We start from the raw sequence: 16578 nt of genomic DNA on the forward strand, positions 1-16578 counted from the left end.
TCCTAAGAGCAAAGAAATTCTCCTACATAACTACAATATCACAGTCAAGAAATTTAACATTGATTTAACATTATCTAATATAATACTTCATATTCCAATTTCCCTGATTGTCCCCAAAATGTATAGTTGATGTTGTTTTTAAAATTTTAATTTTAAATTAAAACTTAATTCAGCGCTCATGCACTGCATTTGGTTGCCATGTCTCTTTTAGAATCCCTGGTCTAGAACAGTCTTCTTGACTTTTTTCCTCTTTATGACACGTTTATAAAAAGTCCAGATGTTGTCTTACGGAATGTTTCACAATCTGGATTTGTTTGTTTCCTCCTGATTAGTTTCTGATTAAATGGCAAGAATACCACAGAGGTCCGTGTATCAACGCATCCAAATATATCCATCAAGATCCCTAGAGATAACTTTGTAAGTGACATGAACATGAAACCTGTAGGAGAAATAGAAAATATTCACTCTTATTAAGCATTTTTTAAATGCAAAGCAGAGCAGTCTTGACATACCACTGACACCTAACACCTAATAAAGAGACAAATTTGTTTTAAAATGGTATCATCCACTATTGGCAAGGCTGCTATGAAACTGATTTATTCATTCACTGCAAGAGGCAATATAACACAACATAGCATTTTCAGATAGCAATATTATAATACATAGCAAACACCACAAAGAGATTCACATGTTTTGATTTGGCAATTCCTTAGGAATTTAAGTCAGTAATTAAGCAGAAACTAAAGGCTATATACTTATGACTTACAGATGTTCCCCATTGCATATCTATATTGGCCAACAAATAGAAATAACTTGATTGTCTAACATTAGGAGAATTGTCTAATGAATTATATTAAGTATATAGCAATTTTTAAATGGTGAGGAAATGTGATCTAATATTGTGAAAAAATGTACAACCCTGTGTGAAACACATCTGCAGGTTGAAGGTAACATAAAAGAATTATTATATGACTTTTAAAAGCAGCGCTCGCTGCCTAAAGCATTAGGTAGTGGAAGGGTCCCTCAGGCTGCGGGAGTGGGGGCTACTCGGCATGAACAAGGAGGAGAGGGCACCAGATGGCAGGGAGACCGGGCGAGACAGGACAAACTTTATCAGCTCCCCAGCTGCCTGTGGTTATGAACTGAGTTGAGTGACCTGACCTGCTCCCTACACCTCTGAGTGTCTCTGAAGGACGCTCACTGCTGTCACTAGATGCACTCGGCCACATCCAGCTGGTGTGGCTCTTCTTTGCTGCAGCTTCTGAGGCAAAACCAAGGCAAAATCCTGCCCTTTCCAGACCCCTCGCTTTATGGCTGCATCTACCACACAGCAGAAGGGGTGACTCCGAGTCAGGGAGAGGCCAACACAAAGCTCAATAACTTCTGTGAAACTTTCTGCGGAAATTAAGATCTTGGCTGGTTGGATAAAATGACAGGAAGTCACAAAAGCGTAAAGTAAAGCAGAGATGTCCTCGGAAGCAGCTCCGAGATCCTCAGTACTGCCAACCTCCAACAACCTCCTAGGAATGTTTTCTGCTTGATTTGATTAATCTATAAACTTCAGACTCCTAGAAGCTTTTAGACCATGACTGTCTCACAGCCTCGATGCTCACAACAATCTGTGACAGGTTGCAGGCAGGTGGCAGGAACAGCAAAAAGGAGCCCACCCTTTGCAGTTGTTAATCTGTTGATCTGACCTCATCTGGCCATTTTCCCTGGGCTGAGACTTCTCAGACTAGATCAGAGGACACTCAGAGACACAGGGAGAGGCAGCCCCTGGCGCCAAACCTTATGCCACCCTTTCTGGCCAGTCTGAACATTGAAGGTATCACTGCTCCACCATCACCTCCCTCATCCCGCCTCATCTCCTCCTGCACAAAGAGGGAGCTGAGCTGACAGGAGTGAACACTGTGCCCTTCATGAGGTCATGGACACCCTTACCCTCAGTGCCCTTGGGATGGCTTTCAGCTTAAGAATATCCAGCAGGGCGTTTCTAATAGGCCCAGACTTATAACTCCTGGACTCCAGCACTTGCTTCAGGGTATGTGTAGCAAGGACAGCCAACCCCAAGGACCAACCTTGCCCAAGACCCTTGACCTGGGAGCTGGACCAGAGTGACTAATACACATGATCTCTGGGCACCATTTGTCATTCCCCACTGCAGGATGATCACCTACCCTTGATGTTCAGGGCACACAGGGGTCTTTCCCACAAGCAAGAATGCTGTGGGGTCTTCTTTATTTTTTCTGACTTTTCTCTTTTGACCTTTCCTTTCTGTCAGAATGGCTGAACTAAGTGTTAGGAAACTGGACAAATTTTGCCTTTGCCCCAGATTTGCTTTATGTCCTAGAACAAGTCATTTAATCTCTTTGGGCCTCTGTTTTCTTATCAAGAGGACATAATGCAATGGCTTAGCCTAAACCCCAAGCTGGTGCTTCTTTCTCTCTCTCCCTGGTGCCAACACAACCCCTCCTCACTGAGGGGGAGTGGAACAACCTCATCCCCCACCCTGCACAACCCACGCTGAAACTCCCTTGTTGCCCCCATGCTGTTGGGGTCCAGCTGCCTCCAGATGTTCCACACCCACCACTGAGAGTAAAACCGAGAGTCAGCATTATCTCCCCCACCCCATCCATCAGGGGCTTTAGAGAAGGAGACTCCATCTTCAGACTTGGAAAACTGTCAGGAAGATTGGGCTGGACAAGGAGCGCTGACTCAGCTCTAGGACAAAAGCAGAAAGAAATGTGACTCGCTTGAGAAAAGCCTGGGGGCCTCTTCACAAGGCTGTTGTCGGAACCCAAGCAAAGAATGAACCCAGTCCTCAAGGCAGGTAATTTCACAACACAAAGTAAACAAAGCAACCATTCTGTATTATTGTCTAAATAACTGTCAAACATGGGATATTCAGAAGCCAAGAAATACCTGCTACCATTTATGGGGCCTCTGCCATGTGCTGAGCACTATTCTAAGTATCCCATATATATGAGGTACCATAACATATACATAAGGTACTGTTCCATATACATGAGGTACTATCCATATACGTAAAATACTGTTCCATATCCATGAGGATTATTACATATGCATGAGGTACTACTGCATATTCACAAGAATTAATACATATACATGAGATATGTAGGCAACTTACATACATCCTCTAATACCATCAGGTGATATTATTCCTGACTTTCAGACAAAGAAACCAAGGCTCCAGGAAGTTAAATAACTAATTTGTTGAAGGTCATGCAGGTACCAGTAAATGTCAGTTCAGGAATTCCCACCCTGGCCCATCCATCTACACCTCCCAAGGATGGTGGAACAGCCTGGGGATCCCACGTGTAGCCAACTGTGTGTGTACGGAAGTCTCCTTGTGGCTGTTGCCCACCCACCTCTCCACACATCCGCCCCTGCTCTCATCTAGAGACTTAGAAAAGAAAGCTAAAGAGGACTGATTAATTCATGGTACACCCACAGAAGGAACTTAATGCAACAGTTCAAAAAAAGCAGATATGCTAATCCACCAAGAAACAATAAATAGAAAAAGAAAACTAAGAAACATGTTTATAGTGTGTATTTGTATAAAATGAGGAAGAGAAAAGAAATATACTCAAACAACATAAGCAAAAATACACACTGAGAATTTCTGAAGGGTATAAAATAAATCGTTTATCCTAAAAATGCTTATTACGTGGATGCTGGATGCCCAGCACTGTTCTGGACACAGACTCTTGGCCACAAAGGATGTACCATGGCCACTCTCTCAATTGTTGCTCTCAGAAATTCTGAATTTGCTCCCTAATTGACAGGTTTCCACTAGGGAAACAAGGAATCACTGTGATAGTCCAGACAACAGCGGTTCTGACGCGGGTGCTCCTAACAGCAGCCAGATGGAACCTTCCCACTCACTCTCTGAGGAATTCACTTAACTTTCCCTTTCAATAATTCTCTGATTGGACATTATGGGCTTATTGTGAAAAGTACAATATCAATGGAAGGAAAACAAAAACAAAACTAGGTACGAAAACTCAAAGGAGCAGTGTCTTTTAACTGTATTTTCCATGAGGAAAATGATATAATATTTTCAAGTTAAATAAATGCTTCATGACAGTGAGTTTTAACTATTAAGTAAATATTTATGTGATGCCAAAGAATATGGCCTACATGTTGTACTCACACAATACATTGAAGAAAATTTCTGTTCAAAACAGGAAAGAGGAAACAGCAATGAATTCCCTGAGAGAGATTATGCCGTGCTATCTGTATCTTCCCAGAGAGCCACACAACAAGTGGCAGAAGCGTCTGAGAGGGGAGCCTGGAATGGTCTACAGGTTTTATTTTGTGCGTCATCTAATCAGAAGAGCACTGGTGGCATTTCAAGATTAGCATCTCGAACTGAATATAAACCGTCTTCTTCTTCTGAATGGTCTGCTCTGTGTTCACGGCAGAACTTATGCTCTGTCCACTTAGTAAAACAAAACTTAAGTGAGTTTGTGCTTTGTAGGAAAAAAAAAACTGAAAAAATTGGACACAAATAGGGTAGGGGAAGCAGCACTAATGTCAACTGAGGTAAAACATGGTGATGGCCGGATAGTGGGTGATCAGTGAGGGAGAGAGTCTCAGGGAGAAAGGGGAAGGGCAACCCCCCATCCCACCACCTAGGTTCTGACGCAAAGCTCATGGGCGCACCGAGAGCCACTCGAGAACAGGAATTTCACTCAAGCAGAAAGTCTGTTGCCTCCTGCCCTTCTGTACTCATTCATTCATTCCTCCCTCCCTTCTTCCTCCATCCATCCAAAATTACATATTGCAGTTACACTGGAACTTTTACTGCACGCCTCTAGTACCCAAGAAAAGTCCCTATTTGCCAGGAGGAAACCACAGAGCAAAAACCCTCCAGGCAGACCTGCTAAAAGCGCAAAGAGCATTCCTAGCCAGGGAAATCAGCCAAGTGGGGCATCAGCCAAGGGTGGGGCCAGAGTCCCGGCTGGTGCCAGTGATAGTCCCGTGATTCCTATCACCGGAAACCTAGCTGTTGCTAAATTCTTGGGCACCTGAGCCCTATGGAACTCATGTCCATAAGGTCGGGTTCTGTCCAGTGTTCATCTTGTGAAAACATGCCTGTGGGAGAACAGTGGCAGAAGTCTCGGCAGGGCACTTGTCCGTTCCCAGGTGCTAGCTGGTGGTCGTGGAGAGGGGGAGTGCCAAGGACCAGGGAAGGTTGACATCCTCTCTTCACATACATAACCAGCCTTTTCATGCCACAGGCACCCCAGCCAAAAGGCTCTGAGGTTATTTATTAAAAACCCCACACCTGTTCAGTGCTGTTGACATCAACACGACATCATCCAGTCAGCAGCAGAGCTCTAGAAGGTTCAAGCAGACTGAGCTAAAAATCATACCTGCTGATGCCCAAGTGGCCCCTAGCTACCTCTCCTGGGCTCCATACAGCCTCTCAAAATTAACTGCCTGCACAATTTCCAAAAATACCACAATAATTTTTTGTTTCCCCCAACTTCTTTGTTAAGGCAGTTTTGAACTCTTGCTATTATTTTAAAGTTAAAATTAAAAAGAAAACCCATGGCCTCAGGGCTGGCCCAGTGGCGCAGCAGTTAAGTGCACATGTTCCACTTCGGTGGCCTGGGGTTCACCAGTTTGGATCCCGGGCGCAGACATGCACCGCTTGGCAAGCCATGCTGTGGTAGGCATCCCACATAGAAAGTAGAGGAAGATGGGCACGGATGTTAGCTCAGGGCCAGTCTTCCTCAGCAAAAAGAGGAGGATTGGCAGCAGATGATAGCTCATAGCTAATCTTCCTCAAAAACAAACAAACGAAAAACCCATGGCCTCCCCCAGAAAGATCTGGAGTCCTGGGCAGGGTTCCCAAGAAGCTGACCAGGTGGGCATTTCTTATTAGACTACCTGGGAAAGAAGGAGAGTTGCAGGTAGTCAAAAGATGAAGAGAAGAAAATAAAAGGCAATGAAAGAATGGGTAAGACAAAGGAGATAGAGAAAGAAGATAAAAAGAAGTAAAGATGATTATTAAGTCACAAAGTCCAGGCTGGTAATTGGTGAAATGAACCCCACACCTTCCCAGAAAGCAGATGGATTTGTTCTAAGTAGCACAATCTACTGTCTCTGGTCCTTTGGTCCATACTGACCAAGAAGTGAGCTCACCTTCCTTCCACCCTCCCTCCTAGTAACCCAGCCCTGGCTGGTTTCCAGGGCAGGGTGTTGAGGGGATGGACCTTTCTTAGGAAGCTTAACATAGGTGAACAGCCCCCAAGTATTTCTAGCCATCTACAGGAATGATGGCTATAGCTCTTGTGGAACTTACATCTTCTCCCTTGACTTGAAAAACCTGCTTCAATTAAACTTTTTCTTGCAAATGTTATGTTCCACGGAGACTGTGACCAAAACTCTGCACGTGGAGAGAGAGATGAGAAGGTCAAAAGCAATAATGCTTTCAACACCTGAAAGCATCCATCATCCAACCCATGCTCCTTCAAGGCTTACAGGTTCTGACTTCAGATACACACACACACACACACACACACACACACACACAGAGCGTGTCAACCCTGCCCCCTGGTGTTGGTACCCCTCCCCAGCCAGGACATTGCAGTCCAGGAAACCTAATGAATTCCCAGTTGTTGCTTCTTAGGCCCTTGGAAACTCCTATCTCCCCATGAGCTGTCTGCAATAGCGAGATGAGAATGTTGGGGAAAGAACAGTCACTATGTGTGGAGAAAAGTGTGTTTCTAATAGCTCTGCACACCAGCAGAGACATCCGCTAAATTTTGGGCAGAATATCAACAAACTCCCATACAAACTGCCAAGAGAAAAAGAGGAGGGAAAACCCTTTTTGTCCCCAGTTGAATGAACCTAAGAAAGTATTCTGAGGCCACAGATGCTTAAGGGAGATCCAGTGAGCTTAGGTCTTAGTGTTAATGAAGTACAAGTGGAAATCAAATTCCCCAAATAAGTAAGTTATCTTTGTCCAGAGGGAAAATGTTACTGGCCACAGGCCCTGCCTTAAATCTCCGCAAACTTCTTGCAGGTGTATATTCCTGGTCACCACGGCCCTGGAGAAGAAGTAGTTATGGCTCAACATTGTCCAACCTCTCTCCTAAAAACACAGCTCCCATCCTATACCTCACTACCTCAGGGCAGCCCAAGAGTTGTGTCTTTACGTATAGAAGGCAGCACTTTCCTAACCCAGAAATCTGGACCCTGCACACAGGCAGTCATCTGCCTGCCCTTTCAGTAGGTTTTGGCTTACGCAGTAACTGGGACTAAGTGCAAAGGGGAAGCTGAGGTTAAGATCTACCATATGGTCAAGAGTCTTAAGAATCCCTAGTGATGGATTAGCCCTGCCCCTGGCCAAAGCACATCTCTGCCATAACTCTGAAGTGCTAGCAAGTCTGGCTATCCCTGATAGGTCATGAGATACCTAAGAGAAGATAATTGAAATCCATCTAGAGCAAAGAGGTAAAAAGAAGTTTCAGTTTCTTGGAGAAACAAGAAAGGGTTGGATGACAGTTATGGTAGCCCATCTCCAAGATGACACCCAGAAATCTCTGCCTCCTGGTATTCACACGTTTGTGTAGGTCCCTCCTGCAATGAATAGAGATGACCTGCTGACTTGTGTAACCAAAAAGGCTTTGCAGAAATGACAAAGTGTGACTTCTGAGGCTAGGTCATGAAAGACGTTGCAACTTCCACCTTGCTCTCTCTTGCGTCAATCACTCCAGGCACAGCCTGGGGCCACGTCATGAGGACGTTCAAGTAGCCCTATGGAGAGGTCCATTTGACGGGAAACCATTTGAGGCCTCCTGCCAACAGCCAACACTGACTCTGGAGCCATGTGTGTCAGCTCTGTTGGAATCAATCCTTCAGCCCCAGTGGAGTCTTCGGTTGACCGTAGCCCTGGCCAACATCTTGACTGCAACCTCAGAGATGATGGCCATAACCATCCAGCTAAAGCTGCTCCTGAATTCCTGAACTCCTGATCCATAGAAACTGTATGAGATAATACATATTTATCATTGTCTTAAGCTGCTAAATTTGGGGTAATTTGTTACACAGCTATAGACATTGAATTCAAGAGGTAATAGATAACCCAAACAGAAGAGACTTAGAGTAAACAGTGAAAGAAAAGTTTTTTAACTGTGGGAATTGTTGATTCACCTAACCAGTATTTACTGAGTGCCTCCTAGATGCTGGGTGCTGTGCCTTACTCTGTTATGCATTTATGGAGACAGACAGAGGAAGAATCAGTGCTGATACGACAGATTATACTAGAATCACTACTCTTTGGATCCCAGGGCCTACAGAAAAGTGAGTTAGGCTGACCTGGCTCCTGAGAGCTGGGAATTCAGAGATACTCGTGTCCTAAAAGCCAAAATGGTCCCTGTTGCTTTCAGCTCCACTGTGTTAACTTTATCCCTTAAGCTTGAGGCTTTAAACCCTGTTAAACCACAGGTCCTCTGGGAGGGCCATTAGGAGTTGAGTACGGATGAACTTCAGATCCTTTTTGGAGAGGTTGTGCTGGGGAGGTAGGAAAATTGTGAGGCCGAAAGGATTGTGGGAGCTGCAAGGAGAATGATGGGGAGAGATGAATTTTGGAAAGTTTACAGTCAAAGGTTGATGGGTGCTCGACACACCTAAAGCAGAAAACAAAATCTATTTTAAAAAATCTAATAATAGAAACAAGGGGTACCATTTACTGTTTTGATGAGAACATATTTTCTCTACTTCTCAAAAGGATCCTACAAGTTTGGAATTATTATCTCCACTGTACACTATATACATGTGTGGTAACACATTTTAAAGAACATGAAATGGACATTTCTCCTCCTTTTCATCTCATATAGAAACTGGAAAAAACACTCAAGAAAATTCAAGCATGCTGGTCATATTTCTCTAACACACGGTTTATAGTTTGTGTGTGTGTGTGTGTGTGTGTGTGAGGAAGATTGGCCCTGAGCTAACATCTGTTGCCAATCTTCCTCTTTTTGCTTGAGGACGATTGTCACTGAGCTAACATCTATGCCCATCTTCCTCTATTTTTTATACGGGATGCGGCCACAGTGTGGCTTGACGAGTGGTGCTAGGCCTGCACCTAGGATCTGAACCCCCAAACCCCGGGCCAGTAAAGCAGAGCATGTAAACTTAAGGACTACGCCACCAGGCTGGTCCCTAGAGGTTTTTTTTTTTTTTAAATGAACTTTCCCTCTTAAATTCTGTAAATGAAAAAACGATGTGAAAAATTTTTAGCAGATTGGAAGGGGAGAGGACAATTTCTTTTAAGTGAATATGGGGTTTGATGATAAGTTCTGAAACTTGTTTTGGAAACCAGACTGCTGGCAAAGTAACAGACAATGAAAACTCACAGAGAGAACTCACTCTCACACCCCAAGACACACACCAGGGAGCATGAGGGAGGGACAGGAAGAAAACTAGAGCCCCTACTTTCAGCCCATTTGGACTGATCCCACTGGTCTCATACAGCATTTTGAAAGGCAAGAGGAGACGTGAGCTGTGATGCAGGAGTAAATATAACCATCAGATAACCAACAACCTCCTGGAACAAAAAGTTTATATCTGCTTGAGCCAAGCAACAAAGAAAGTTCCAGGCTGAAAGTGTTCCCTAACCCTGGCCCAAGCCATCTTATGTCCGGTAGGAACACCTGCCCTTGAAGGAAAAGTCCACTCTCTTCCCCAGGTCCGCCCCCTCCTCAGTTCTGAGGCTACAAAGATGGAAGTTAATGCTTCTGTTTTTTAAAATAAACTTTATTTTCCTTCTCTCCAAAGAGAGCAGTTAACAAAGGCCTAGATCAAATCTATTACTAGAAAATTAGATGTGAGAGGTTAAAATATTGTGTGTGTATGTGTGCACGCACATGCGTGCGCGTGCATGTGTATTTAAGTTAGGAGAAGTGAAATGAAGATATGACATTCCATCTTTTGCTCTTTCAAACGATCTTCCTGAGAAAAAAGTTTGCCGAGTTGAAGGCACCCTTCCTTTGTTCTGGAGCTGCTCCGGCCAAGCAGCCCGGTCCAAATGATCTATTGACAGGAGAGCTCTTACTGCATCTGTTGCCCAACATGAGAAGAACAGGGCAACGATTTTCCTCCTTCACTGGGGAAGCCTGGGACTTTTTATAAGCTCCTGCAATATTCTTCCCCCTTATTTGCAGTTCAAGAGAACTCCAATTGATTTCTGGGTGACCTGAAACTTGACAAGTCATTAACCAGAAGAACTTCCAGTTGATTCTCAGCCAATCAACCTGAAATGTACACCCATTAGACCCCTGACTTGGCTCTACCTGAAGTTAATGTTCCGCTTGAAAATCTTTGTAGATAGCAGAAACGGCTTCTCACTCCTTAAGGTGTGCTCTCATTTCCTGTTGGAGTGTGATGGCTAACGGAGTTCAGAAAAAACGTTCTAAAGGCCAAAAGGAAGGGAAAAAAAGGTTCTTCTCTCTTTCAGGCCATGTCCTGATTTGACAGTCTCCTGTCAAACCTGAATTAGAAGACAGAAAAACCCTGGACTAAGTCCACTAACATAATTCCGTCACTAGTTTCTCATAAACAACCTAAATTCTGAGGTCTTCACCTCCTTAAAATAACAGTGATTCTCAAACTTCACCATGTATCAGAATAGCATGGAGCACATGGATACACACTGCTGGATCCCATCTCCAGAGTTTCTAATCCAGCAGGTCTGGGGAGGGGCTGGGAATTTCATTTCTAACAAGTTCACAAGTGATGCTAATGCTGCTGGTCTGGGACCACATTTTGAGAACTGCCTAGACCACATTAGCCACCTTATCTGAATCATCTAAAAGTAATTAGGGCCCTGCTTCTTAATATCCATAATATATAAAGAACTCTCGCAACTCAACAACAAAACATCAAACAACCCAATCAAAAAATGGGCTGGAGACATGAACAGACATTTCTCCAAAGAAGATATACTGATGGCCAATAGGCACATGAAAAGATGCTCATCATCACTGATCATCAGGGAAATGCAAATCAAAACTACACTAAGATATCACCTTACACCCGTTAGAATGACAAAAATATCTAAAACTAATAGCAACAAATGTTGGAAAGGTTGCGGAGAAAAAGGAACCCTCATACACTGCTCATGGGAATGCAAACTGGCGCAGCCACTATGGAAAACAGTATGGAGATTCCTCAAAAAATTAAAAATAGAACTACCATACGATCCAGCCATCCCACTACTGGGTATTTATCCAAAGAGCTTGAAGTCAGCAATCCCAAAAGTCCTATGCACCCCAATGTTTATTGCAGCACTGTTTACAATAGCCAAGACGTGGAAGCAACCTAAGTGTCCAGCAACAGACAGAATGGATAAAGAAGATGTGGTACATATATACAATGGAATTCTACTCAGCTGCAAAACAGAACAAAATCATTCCATTTGCAATAACATGGATGGACCTTGAGAGAATTATGTTAAGTGAAATAAGCCAGCGAGAGAAGGATAATCTGTGTATGACTCCACTCATATGAGGAATTTAAAATTATGGACTAAGAACAGTTTAGTGGATACCAGGGGAAAGGTGGGGTGGGGGGTGGGCACAAAGGGTGAAGTGGTGCACCTACAACATGACTGACAAACATTAATGTACAACTGAAATTTCACAAGATTGTAACCTATCAATAACTCAATAAAAAAATAAATAAATAAAAGTAATTAGGGCCCTGCTTAGGATGTAGGAAGCTGGAAAGACCATCACTCCCACCGTTACAACAAAAAATACATAGACAAACAGATCAAGGGAACAGAATAGAGCCCAGAGATTAATCTGCACACGTATGTCCAATTGATTTTCAAGAAAGGTGGAAAGGCAATCCAATGGGGAAATTATAGTCTTTTCAACAAATAGTGCTGAATAACTGGATATCCATATGCAAAAAATAAGCATAGATCCGTACTTTGCAACTTGTACAAAAATAAACTCAAAATAGATGATATACGAAAACATAAAACCTAAAACTATAAAACATCTGGAGGAAAACATAGGAGAAAATCTTTGTGATCTTGGAGTTTAGGCAAAGATTTATTAGATACGACACCAAAAGTACAATGCATCAAATAAAAGATTGATAAATTGAACTTCATCAAAATCAATTACTTCTGTTCAAAAGACATTGTTAAGAGAATGAAAAGGCAAATGCCCAAATGGGAAAAAATATTTGCAAATTATGTATCTGGTAAAGCACTTATGTCTAGAATATACAAAGAGCTCTCAAAACTCAATAATAAGGAAATAACACAGTTTAAAAAATGGGCTAAAGATTTGGATGACATCTCACCAAAAAAATGATACATGGATGTTAATTAAGCAGATGAAAAGATGCTGAATGTTAGTTTTAGGAAAATGAAAGTTAAAACCACAGTGAAACCACTATATACTTGTTAGAATAACTAACATTAAATGAAAAAAATGACTAACATTAAAATACTACTACGAATATCAAGTGCTGGTGAGGATGCAAAGTAATGGGAATTTTCATACATTGCTGCTGGGAAAAAAATAATGGTTTTGCCACTTTAGAAAACAGTTTGCAGTTGCTTACAAAATCACACACTGGCCACACACATTCCAGCAACCCCATTCCTAGGTATTTACTCAGATGAAAGGAAAAGTTATAGTCACACAAAAACCTACATGAAAATATCTACAGCCGGTTTATTTGTAATCATCAAAAACTGGAAACTCAAATGTCCCTTAACTGGGGTAAGGATAAACAAACAAATTGGTGAACACCCACACAGTGGAATTCTACTCGGCAACAAGAAGGAATGAATTACTGATACAAGCAACATCCTGGAGGAATCTCAAATGCATCACGCACTGTGTGTTTCCATCCAAATGACATTCTGGAAAAGGCAAAACTACAGGCACTGAAAAGGGATCAGTGGTTGCCAGGGGCTGTGGTAGGCAAAGAGTTGGACTATGAAAGGGAAAGACAATGGGAGAATTTTGGGGGTGATGGAATTATCCTACATTTTGATTGTGGTAGTGGTTGCATGACTACATGTATTTGTCAAAACTCGCAGAACTGTATGCTGAAACAGGTGAATTTTACTGCATATAAATGATACCTTGATTTTTTAAAAAAGTAGTTAGGGACGACCTACTCTATCCTCAGCCCTGTGTCAGGAGCTACTAAAGATACCCTGAGGACAGCTTAGAATGAACATCTACCGAAAGCATTTAAACAGCCTATGACCGAGAACTCAAGTGAATAGCAGAGACTGTAAACATGAGCCCAGAGAGAGCTGGGGCATCTGGTGTACCCTAGTCCCCTCCGAGGTCTGGCTCTATCAGTAATCCAAAGGCTTTCCATTCCTCCTCTCATGCTCTCACCGCCCACATCAGTTGATCCCTGACTGCCCCTCTCAGAGGTCATGTCTGTTCCTCCCTTCAAGCTTCTCATTACATCAGTCCTCCTTCCCAGGACACGGTCATTTCTCCCCTCTCCTAATCTAAATCCTTCCCATCCTTTCAGTTCTATCTCTTACATGAAACCTTTCCTGACCAGAGCTGACCACAGGGATCTCCTCTTCTTTGAACTGTCAGAGGACTTGGAGTCTTAACTATCCAATTTGATATTCATTCATTAAATATTTAATACACACTTTCTGAATGCTTGATGTGGTGTTCATATTGTTTCCTCAGCTACCCTGCTGATTGCTTTAGGAAAAGAAGAAGCCCTTAAGATTTCTTTTGCATCCTTCCCAACCTTACTCCCAACACCCCCACTGCCTGGTTCTAACCATCATTAATCGAATGAAATACTGAGGTATCGACAGTAGTAGGGAAGAGAAGCAAAGTCATATTAAACACGTTGCAATTCATCTATTTATGGCTCAAAATCTTTGTGAATTTGTTCCTTACATATAATGTGATTAAAACATCTTTTCATGGGGGGGGCTGGCCCCATGGCAGAGTGGTTAAGTTCCCACTTTCCACCTCAGTGACCCGGGATTCACTGGTTGAGATCCTGGGCACGGACCTGCACACCGTTCATCAAGCCATGCTGTGGCGGCGTCCCACATAGCAGAACTAGAATGACCTACAACTAGGATATACAACTACGTACTCGGGCTTTGGGGAGAAAAAATAAGTCTTTTCACAAAATAAAACCTATCCAGGTTCCAAACAATTTAAGAATCCTAAAGGACCCACAACAGCACAGTAAGTACATGCATTTCTTGAAATGTAATTGTTTCCATGTATTAGATTCCTTTCAGGATAGCTCACTGAGACGAGGGTTGGATTATTTCCTTTTTTTTTCTTTTTTAACAATAATCAAACAAAGTCTATTCATTTCTTTTCTCTTCTAGAAGTCTGTGGCCAAGCATCTTGAGTTAATATGCACCCTCTAAGGATGTTTCCTATTTTCATGCATGTCTAAATTAGATAGGCCAATTTAATCAGTCTTTTAATCCTGCAGAACAGCAATGCGAGAACATCATGCTGGTTTATTGCCATCATATTCCAGGTCTCATGTCACATCTTATCATTTGTTCTTTGGTTATTTTACAGTAAAGTATAAATGGAATATACAATATTAATAAGGAATTATTTGATGGCAAGGAAATTATTTTTTTTCTTTGGAAATTTTCCTACTGGCATTTAAACTCTTTTGACTCTGTACTGAAGTCTTAGTGATAAGAAAACCATCAGTCTTCATTTGGTTTGGAAATACAGACTTCCTTCAATAATATCATAGAGTCATGTGTGTGAATGAGTTTGAAATCTGTTTTCTTCCCTGCCTGGAAGCACTGGGGTGGCACAATGGTCCTGCACCCCGAAGGCCCCTTTCAAAAGGGGAGGGGAGCATTGCAAAGGCTTGGGAAATTGAAGAGCTCATTGTCCAAACTGGTCCTTTTGCCCAAGGCCAGTCCTTTCTAGTCACGGCCTAAAAGTGTGAGTTTAGGTATTATCCTTAGGTAGACAAAATAAAACAGACATGCAAATGTTGTTACACCAGTGAGTATAAAGCAAAACCACTAGGCCAGTGGTTCTCAAGCGATCCTGCATCAGAATCCCCTGGAGGTTTGTAAAGGCCCAGGTTGCCGGGCCCCACCCCAGAGTTTCTATTCCAGATGTCTGGGGTGGGGCCTGAGAAAGTGCATTCTAACTAGCTCCCAGGTCATGCGGACACTGCTGGGCCAACAACTGAGAGCACTTTAAGAATCACTGACTGACAGACTGCCTTACACTGTCTATCTCCCTCTGGATCACCAGACTATCTAGAATTCTGTACCGAGAGACAGGAAACAGCCCCAGAGAAAAGAAGAGCAGCAGAGACTTCTTTTCTCCTTCAGCCCTCGAAACACCCCTCCATCAAGGCAGCCTCAGAGGCCCCAGGGAGGGAGACCCCCAGGCATTTCCCATAGGCTGTCTCTGGGGGCATCCTTGCCAGTTCCCAGGGAGTTTGCAGCCTCAGCATCTCACGAATCTCTGAAATAAGCTCCAAGAGCAGAACTGCTGGGCTAGAGGGGTGGGGAGGCAAGCATCTCCTGCGGCAGGTGACTAAGACCAGGGAACAAGACAGCAATTGAGGGAACGGACAGCGAATGGTTGTGTCGGGGACACGTAGGTACAAAAGGGAGAAGAGGGCCACTGAACAAGAGAACTCAGGAATCCCATGCCCACCTGGCTCTGGAGGGGTTGGGGGAGGCACTGGGAGGACAGCACTTTACTCCCAGGTGAGGGGGCTGAAGTCTGGACACCTCGCCCTCCCCTTAGCAGGTCATCTCTCTGCTCATATGGGTTGTTAACACTTTGGAGACCAAGGAGAAGCCCTCATTTCAGACTAGCTTCTTCTGCTGTTCTCCCAGTGAGACCCTGAACCTCTCTCCCTGTCAAATGACAGGAGGTTTATCCTGGAGGCCTGGGCCCCACCCTCAGAGATTCCCATTTAAATGGTCAAGAAGGCCCTCCAAGCGGAGTTTTAAAAGCTTCCCAGGTGATTTTAACCCAGAGTCAAAACTGAGAACCACTCGTGAGCCAGTCTGGGCTTCTTGGCCCCAAAGAAGTCTGTGTTCTTCCTTCGCCTGCCCTGCATCTGGTGATGAGGGCATTTTCACGGCCAGGAGATCTATTTTATTGCAAAAGTCCAAAGAGCTATAGAAAATGGCATTTAAGAGTCTTTTATTCTTTTTTAATAGACAAAAGCACTAGGTAAAGTTGCGGGGGTGGCGGGGGTGCGACTTCTATGCCTAACGAAAATAGACCGCTTTTGTGAATCCCTTCGCCTCCCTGAAAACTACCCCCTGTCTGTGCTTTGCCCACATCAACTGGTAAATTAGGGTCAGCAGGTAAACAAAAATAATTAGGACTAATATTGCATGACACTAGCTCTCCATCGTGGCTGCGCTTTAGATTCCCCTGGAAAGCGCTGAATCACCACCTCTGGGGGTAGAGCCCAGGCACTGGGCATTTCTTTAATGCTCACCAGGGGCATCTACTGAGCAGCCCCGGTTAAGCACAGTCGGAAAGGGTGGGCGGTGGTGCAATTAAAAGT

The 16578-nt window shown here is 43.4% G+C and overlaps 1 protein-coding gene and 1 long non-coding RNA gene across 5 annotated transcripts in view; one reads left to right on the plus strand and one right to left on the minus strand.

Annotated features, from left to right (window-relative positions):
* Positions 1-16578, minus strand: part of PRKCE (protein kinase C epsilon) — a 496664-nt gene that overhangs the window by 194997 nt on the left and 285089 nt on the right. The gene's annotated exons all lie outside the window — the stretch shown is intronic.
* On the plus strand, positions 280-4421 carry LOC138917698 (uncharacterized). The gene is made up of 2 exons (XR_011426093.1): positions 280-417; positions 4209-4421. It is a non-coding gene; the product is annotated as an uncharacterized lncRNA (long non-coding RNA).

The sequence above is a fragment of the Equus caballus genome, chromosome 15, assembly GCF_041296265.1.
Source record: "Equus caballus isolate H_3958 breed thoroughbred chromosome 15, TB-T2T, whole genome shotgun sequence".
In the NCBI taxonomy this organism is placed as follows: Eukaryota; Metazoa; Chordata; class Mammalia; order Perissodactyla; family Equidae; genus Equus; species Equus caballus.